The sequence below is a fragment of the Myotis brandtii genome, unplaced genomic scaffold, assembly GCF_000412655.1.
Source record: "Myotis brandtii unplaced genomic scaffold, ASM41265v1 scaffold411, whole genome shotgun sequence".
NCBI lineage: Eukaryota > Metazoa > Chordata > Mammalia > Chiroptera > Vespertilionidae > Myotis > Myotis brandtii.
In genome coordinates, this window is record NW_005365804.1 from 1865602 (window position 1) to 1871509 (window position 5908).

Below are 5908 nucleotides of genomic sequence, written 5' to 3' on the forward strand. Positions count from 1 at the left end.
TGGCCCAGGCCGGCGCTCCCAGAAGCCCCCGCGCGCTGCGCCGCCAAATGAACTTTATAGAGACCCGCGGAAGCGGACAAGGACAGGGCGGGACTGGGGGCGGGGCCTTCGGCTGAGCTGTCACTCCCCGCTAGTCCCCGGCCTCAGCCCTCGCCTCTCCCACGTGGTTACTGAAGGCTCAGTCCAGAGAAAGCGATTCCACAGTTGCCAATGCGGATTTCTTTTCTTTTTTTCTTTTTTTTAAAATATATTTTTATTGATTTCAGAGAGGAAGGGAGAGGGGAGAGAGAGATAGAAACATCAATGATGAAAGAGAATCATTGATCAGCTGCCTTCTGCACGCCCCTTACTGGGGATCGAGCTGGCAACCCGGGCATGTGCCCTTGACCGGAATCAAACCGGGGACCCTTCAGTCCACAGGCTGACGCTCTAGCCACTGAGCCAAACCAGCCAGGGCTAATGCGGATTTCTTACCCTTTACTGAGCACCATCCTAGTGACAGGCACTAATCTAGACGCTATGGGCACAGTGGCGACTATGACAGGAAAGATCCCTGCCCTTAGAGAGTTGGCAGGCTAGTGGGGGAAACAAAATGTGATCAACAGCTGCTAGTGTGTAAGGAGGACTATGTGGTCAGGGAAGGCGTCTGGGGAGGTGACGTCTGAGCTGAAACATGGCTGATACGAGAGAATCAGCCGTGTAAAATCGTGGCTGCAGAACATTCCAAGCAGAGGGTTTCTCATGGACCAACACCAAATCCTCACTTTTTGTAATTTTTCGCATCCCTGACTCTACTGAACTCCCACCACCACTGTTCACCCCCTCCTTATTCTCTCATTCTCTTTTTGAAATGTTCAGTCAGCTCTGTAGAAATTGAAGTTGAGTTTAGTTCCTCCTGGACCTTTTTCCCTTTTGCAATAGTCTATTTTGCTGACTAAAATAAGCCCTTACTGCTTTAACTAGTGTCATACTTTGTTTTTCTTAACACTTCAGCATATTGTGGGTTCTCTATAAATGATTGGTGTTGATTGACAATATGCATGAGCATGGCTTTTGTCCTAAAGCTATTAAATATTTATTTAGATCCTGCTGTGGTCAGACAATATCCACAAATATAATAGCATCTTACATCTGAATAGGGTTTTATGCTTTTATGTTGCTTTATGTAAAGAAGAATTTTAATGAGAGACAAATACTCTAAAACATTGCCAAAGGAAAAATCAGAGCATTTACCTTTCAAAGCAGAATCTTCCCTTATCGTAAATCCGGCACTTCCACTCCTAGATACGTGCCCAAAAGAAACTCTTACACATGTGCACCGGGAGATATGAGCAAGAATCTTCTTTCAAAAATTAATACTGTTTTTTACATTTAAAAAAAATATTTTAGCAGCGCAGTTCACAACAGCAGAACAATAAACAAGCCAAATGTCCATTAACAAAAGAAAGAATAGCCCTAGCGGGTTTGGCTCAGTGGACAGAGCGTGGGCCTGCAGACCAAAGGATCCAGGTTCAATTCCGGTCAAGGGCACATACCTCAGTTGCAGGATCCTCCCCAGCCTGGGCCCTGGTCAGGGCGCGTGCAGGAGACAATCGATTTGTTCCTCTCACATCAATATTTCTCTCTGTCTTTCCCTCTCTCTTCCACTCTCTCTAAAAATCAATGGAAAAATATCCTCCAGTGGGGTTTAAAAGAATAAATAAATTGTGGGTATTACCTCAATGAAATATTACACAGCATTAAATAATAAGTGAACCAATAGCCATAAAAACAACATGGATGAATCTTGGAAACAATGTTAAATGGAAAAAGCAAGTACCAGAAGACTATATGGTATAGTATGAACTCAAAATTTCTAATTAAGTTAAAAAGCAAGTAAAACCAAACAATATATTCTTTCTGCATGGAATGATAAATAGGGTATTTAAGATTGTAATTATCTCTAGGGATAGAAAGGGATCAGAGGACCACCTGGGAAGAATTAAAGTATTGAATATGTTCTAGTTCTTGAGTTGGGTAGCTGGTTCATAGGTAGTTGATTATATTATTATTCATTATTACTTATAAATCCTTTTATATGTGTAATATAATATTTTTATTTTTCTGATTTGAGAGAGATTTGTTGTTCTAATCATTTATGTATTTACTGGTTGATTATTGTATGTGTCCTGACCAGAGATCAAACCCACAACCTTGGCATATCTAGACCATGCTCTAGCCAACTGAGCTACCTGGCCAGGGCTATAAAATGACATTTTTAGGTAATAAAGAAAAAATGCCCAAGAAGAGGAAAAAGCAGAACAATGTAACTACAATTTCAACAATGTTAAAAATATACGTTAGAGTCCTGATCACGTGGCTTAGTTGGTTGGGCGTCAGCCTGCCTACTGAAGGGTCTCAGGTTCGAACCCTGGCCCCAATTGAGGCACATGCAGGCGGGGAGGGGGGGACCAATTGATGTTCTCATATCAATGTTTCTCTCTCTCTCTCTTTCCTCCTTCCCTCTCTTCCACTCTCTCTGAAAAAACAATGGGAAAAATATCCTCAGGTGACACATAAAAAAAAAAGAATTATAAAAAGTGATTCACATCTAATATTACACTTGAACCTCACGTCAGCCAGGGGTAGGCAGGGCAGGGCTGATTATCATTGTGTATCCTGTGGGGAAACTAAACTTAAGGGTCGTTCAATGACTTACCCAAGGTGACACAGGAAAGTGGTGGCAGCCCAGGGCCTACGAGCACATTTTCTGATACCAAGACAAGTGTTCTCTAGCCCAAGAAAGCCCCAGAGATGAACTTAAAAGTCTTCCTGGACTGTAATAACTATCCAGGGAAACGGACTAGACCCGTGGTCGGCAAACTGTGGCTTGCGAGCCACATGCGGCTCTTTGGCCCCTTGAGTGTGGCTCTTCCTAAGCCTTAGGAGTACCCTAATTAAGTTAATAACAATGTACCTACCTATATAGTTTAAGGTTAAAAAATTTGGCTCTCAAAGGAAATTTCAATTGTTGTACTGTTGATATTTGGCTCTGTTGACTAGTGAGTTTGCCGACCACTGGACTAGACCGTCAACTTTCTGAATTGGGCCTGGAATGAAACCCATGTTCTCATTATTCGGCCGCAGTTAACTACCAGACGACATTGTGAAGATGGTAGGATTTCTTAAACATCTGGTTGTTCTATTTGTTATTAAACATACTGACTATTGAGTGGGGGGGGGGGGAACACCCACCCTACACATCTCTCCATTGCTGATGTTTAAAAACATAGACCAACTTTGTTTATGTCAAATGCGCAATTTGTCACTGATGCTGAATCTGCCAGAAGAAAAGTGAATTTGATTGACAAGGCCCCAGGGTTTCTCTCTCTTCCTTTTCAATGTTCCAGATGTTAAAAAAAAAAAATTGGAAGGCTCATCTGCGGATGAAAAGTGTACCGAAGGAACTTGAGGGGGTTGGGTGGGTGTGTAGAATATGTAGAAAGTTCTGTAGAAACTGCCTTCAGGAGCCCCATCCTCTTGATTGGTTCGCGTTAGCCTCCGTTTTCAATCACAGCCTTTCAGTGAAGCATCTGTTTTGAGGCCCATCTGTCAGGGGCTCTGTTGCGGTTGATTATTAAATGTATTTGCAGCTGGAGAGTCAGGAGGGGTGGGGGGAAATACAAACCCAACCTTAAATGGTAAAAGTGTCCCCAAGAGTGAAGGAAGAAATCAGAAACAGACTTTTCGTTATTCCCACTCTTAGAAATCAGAGGACATAACCCTTCTCTGAAAACACAGGGGGAAATGATCAGCAAACAAGTGTGGCCAGGAACAGTGGACACGGGTGGCTTTGGGGCTTTCCACCACTCACCCCCCCCCCCTTTTGTGGTGACTGTACCCAAGAACACCCCCGTTTACGTTGGGGGGGTTACCTCTTTCACATTGTGGATACTCTTGTGGGGACAATAATAATCTACCATGAAGTGTTGTTCTAAGAATTAAATTAGTTAATACATGTTTAAGGTCTTTAGAGCAGAATCCTGCACGTAGTAGGCGCTCACTAGGTGTTAACTGTGTTTATTTCTGGAAAGCCTGTTGCCACAATACTCTAGAATTGAGTAGAGGCTTCTCTGACCCTCCAGGACAAAGCTGCCAGTCGCCCCCGCCCTAACCCCAGGCATCACAGGGCATTGCAATAGTCTGTAACTTTCACCAGACTGGGGTGTTCAGCTTTATGTCCACCAGGGGGCGCTCAGTCAGTGTTCGTTGAAAAGATACTGCTTGACTCAAAGGCCAGAATGGAGGCTCCAGCCCCCAAATTATCAACTATGCTGGAAGGCAGAGCCTGAGGTTCTCAAATAGAATTGGCACCCCCAGCTTTGGGTCCAAACTGGCTTAACGGTGGTGTGGCATAGTGGAGCTGGGCCAGCTCCTATATATGGCCCTGTCTTGGTGGTGTGTGGTTCTGTAATATTACTGGACACGGGAAGCATTTCCTGAACTATAATGTGTGCAAACCTTATCTTGCCTGGGTTTATCTCATCAGCCAGCAACACTTAGGGAGGACCCATTGCAATCTATTTTTGCAAAGAGGGGTCTTTGCTCCCAGTGCCTCTGTGGGTGCACTGCCAACTCCGGCGTCTTCTTCACTGAGCACCTACTTTGTGGGCACTGGGTACTATTCTGGGCACTGGGATTGGCCCCTAGGGACATGCCCAGTAAGTAGCAGAGACAGGGCTTGCCCCCAGGCCTTTGGATGCCACATCTGAGACTGACCCAGAACCCATCAATGATTCAGTTCTCGTTTTTATTAAAGCCATCGCAGCCACCACAGTTCATTTCTCGGCACTTATTCTCCAATGTGGTTGTTCTGAAACCCAGGGCAATTACTCTATAGCGGCCCTTCACTGCTCTCCTCTCTTCCTTGACTGAATGAATCGTAAGGTAACACGCAGAGGAAATGTATAGGTCAGATCTCATCTGAGCCTATAAAACCAAGATGTGAGATTATGATATTACTTCCTGGGCTAAGTAAAAGTGATTGAACATTTTTTTTTTACCATAATTACAAAACATCCTTTATAGTAACTACATAATGGCTTATAAATGGTCTCCTTCAAATACTGTCCTATTTCCAAAGAGAGAGAGATCTTTAAATTGCACGTTTGCCTTGTCTTACTTATTTCTTAGGTATATATCCTGCCATTGACTGACTGCAGTAAGCAAGAATTTTTTCATTAAAAAGCCCTCATGTAATGCACATTCTGTTAGGGGAGACAGGGGGTTAGATAACAGCTCAGGAAGGAAACAAACCTGGGAAGGGGGCTGGGGTGAGTTTCCAAAGGGGAGGGGATGGAGTGAAGACTTGGAGGTGAGGAAGGGAGCCACTGGTGGCATCCAAGGCACAGGAAGCAGAAGGTGCAAAGGGCCTGAGGCAGAACATTCCTGATGACCCTGAGGGACAGGATCAGGCAAGCGTAGCTGGTGGGGGGGGGAGTGATGTTGGATCTTATGAACCAATGTAAGGACTCTGGTTTTTACTCCAAGAGATATGATGAGCCACTGGAGGGTTTGAATCAGAGGAGTGACATGTTCTATCAGGGTACATCTGGGTGCTGTGTAGGGAATAGTCCAAAGTCCTGGCTGCGCTCATTTGAATTCTCTCAAAGTTTCTTGAACCATCATCATTATTGCTATTAAGTATTATATATATTAATAGCAGGTACAGAACTTGGCTTCTGTCCAAAATGAGCTCTGAATAACTATCCTATCTGGAATCAGATGGACAGGAGGTAGCACAAGCCTGGAAACTGAGTTTTGGGGATATTCACCATCCTCAAGGTCAGCCAGACACCGAGTCACCATAGCAACAGCTCTGACACCCCATGACACTGAGATTCCCAGACCTCCTTGCTGTGAACAGTCT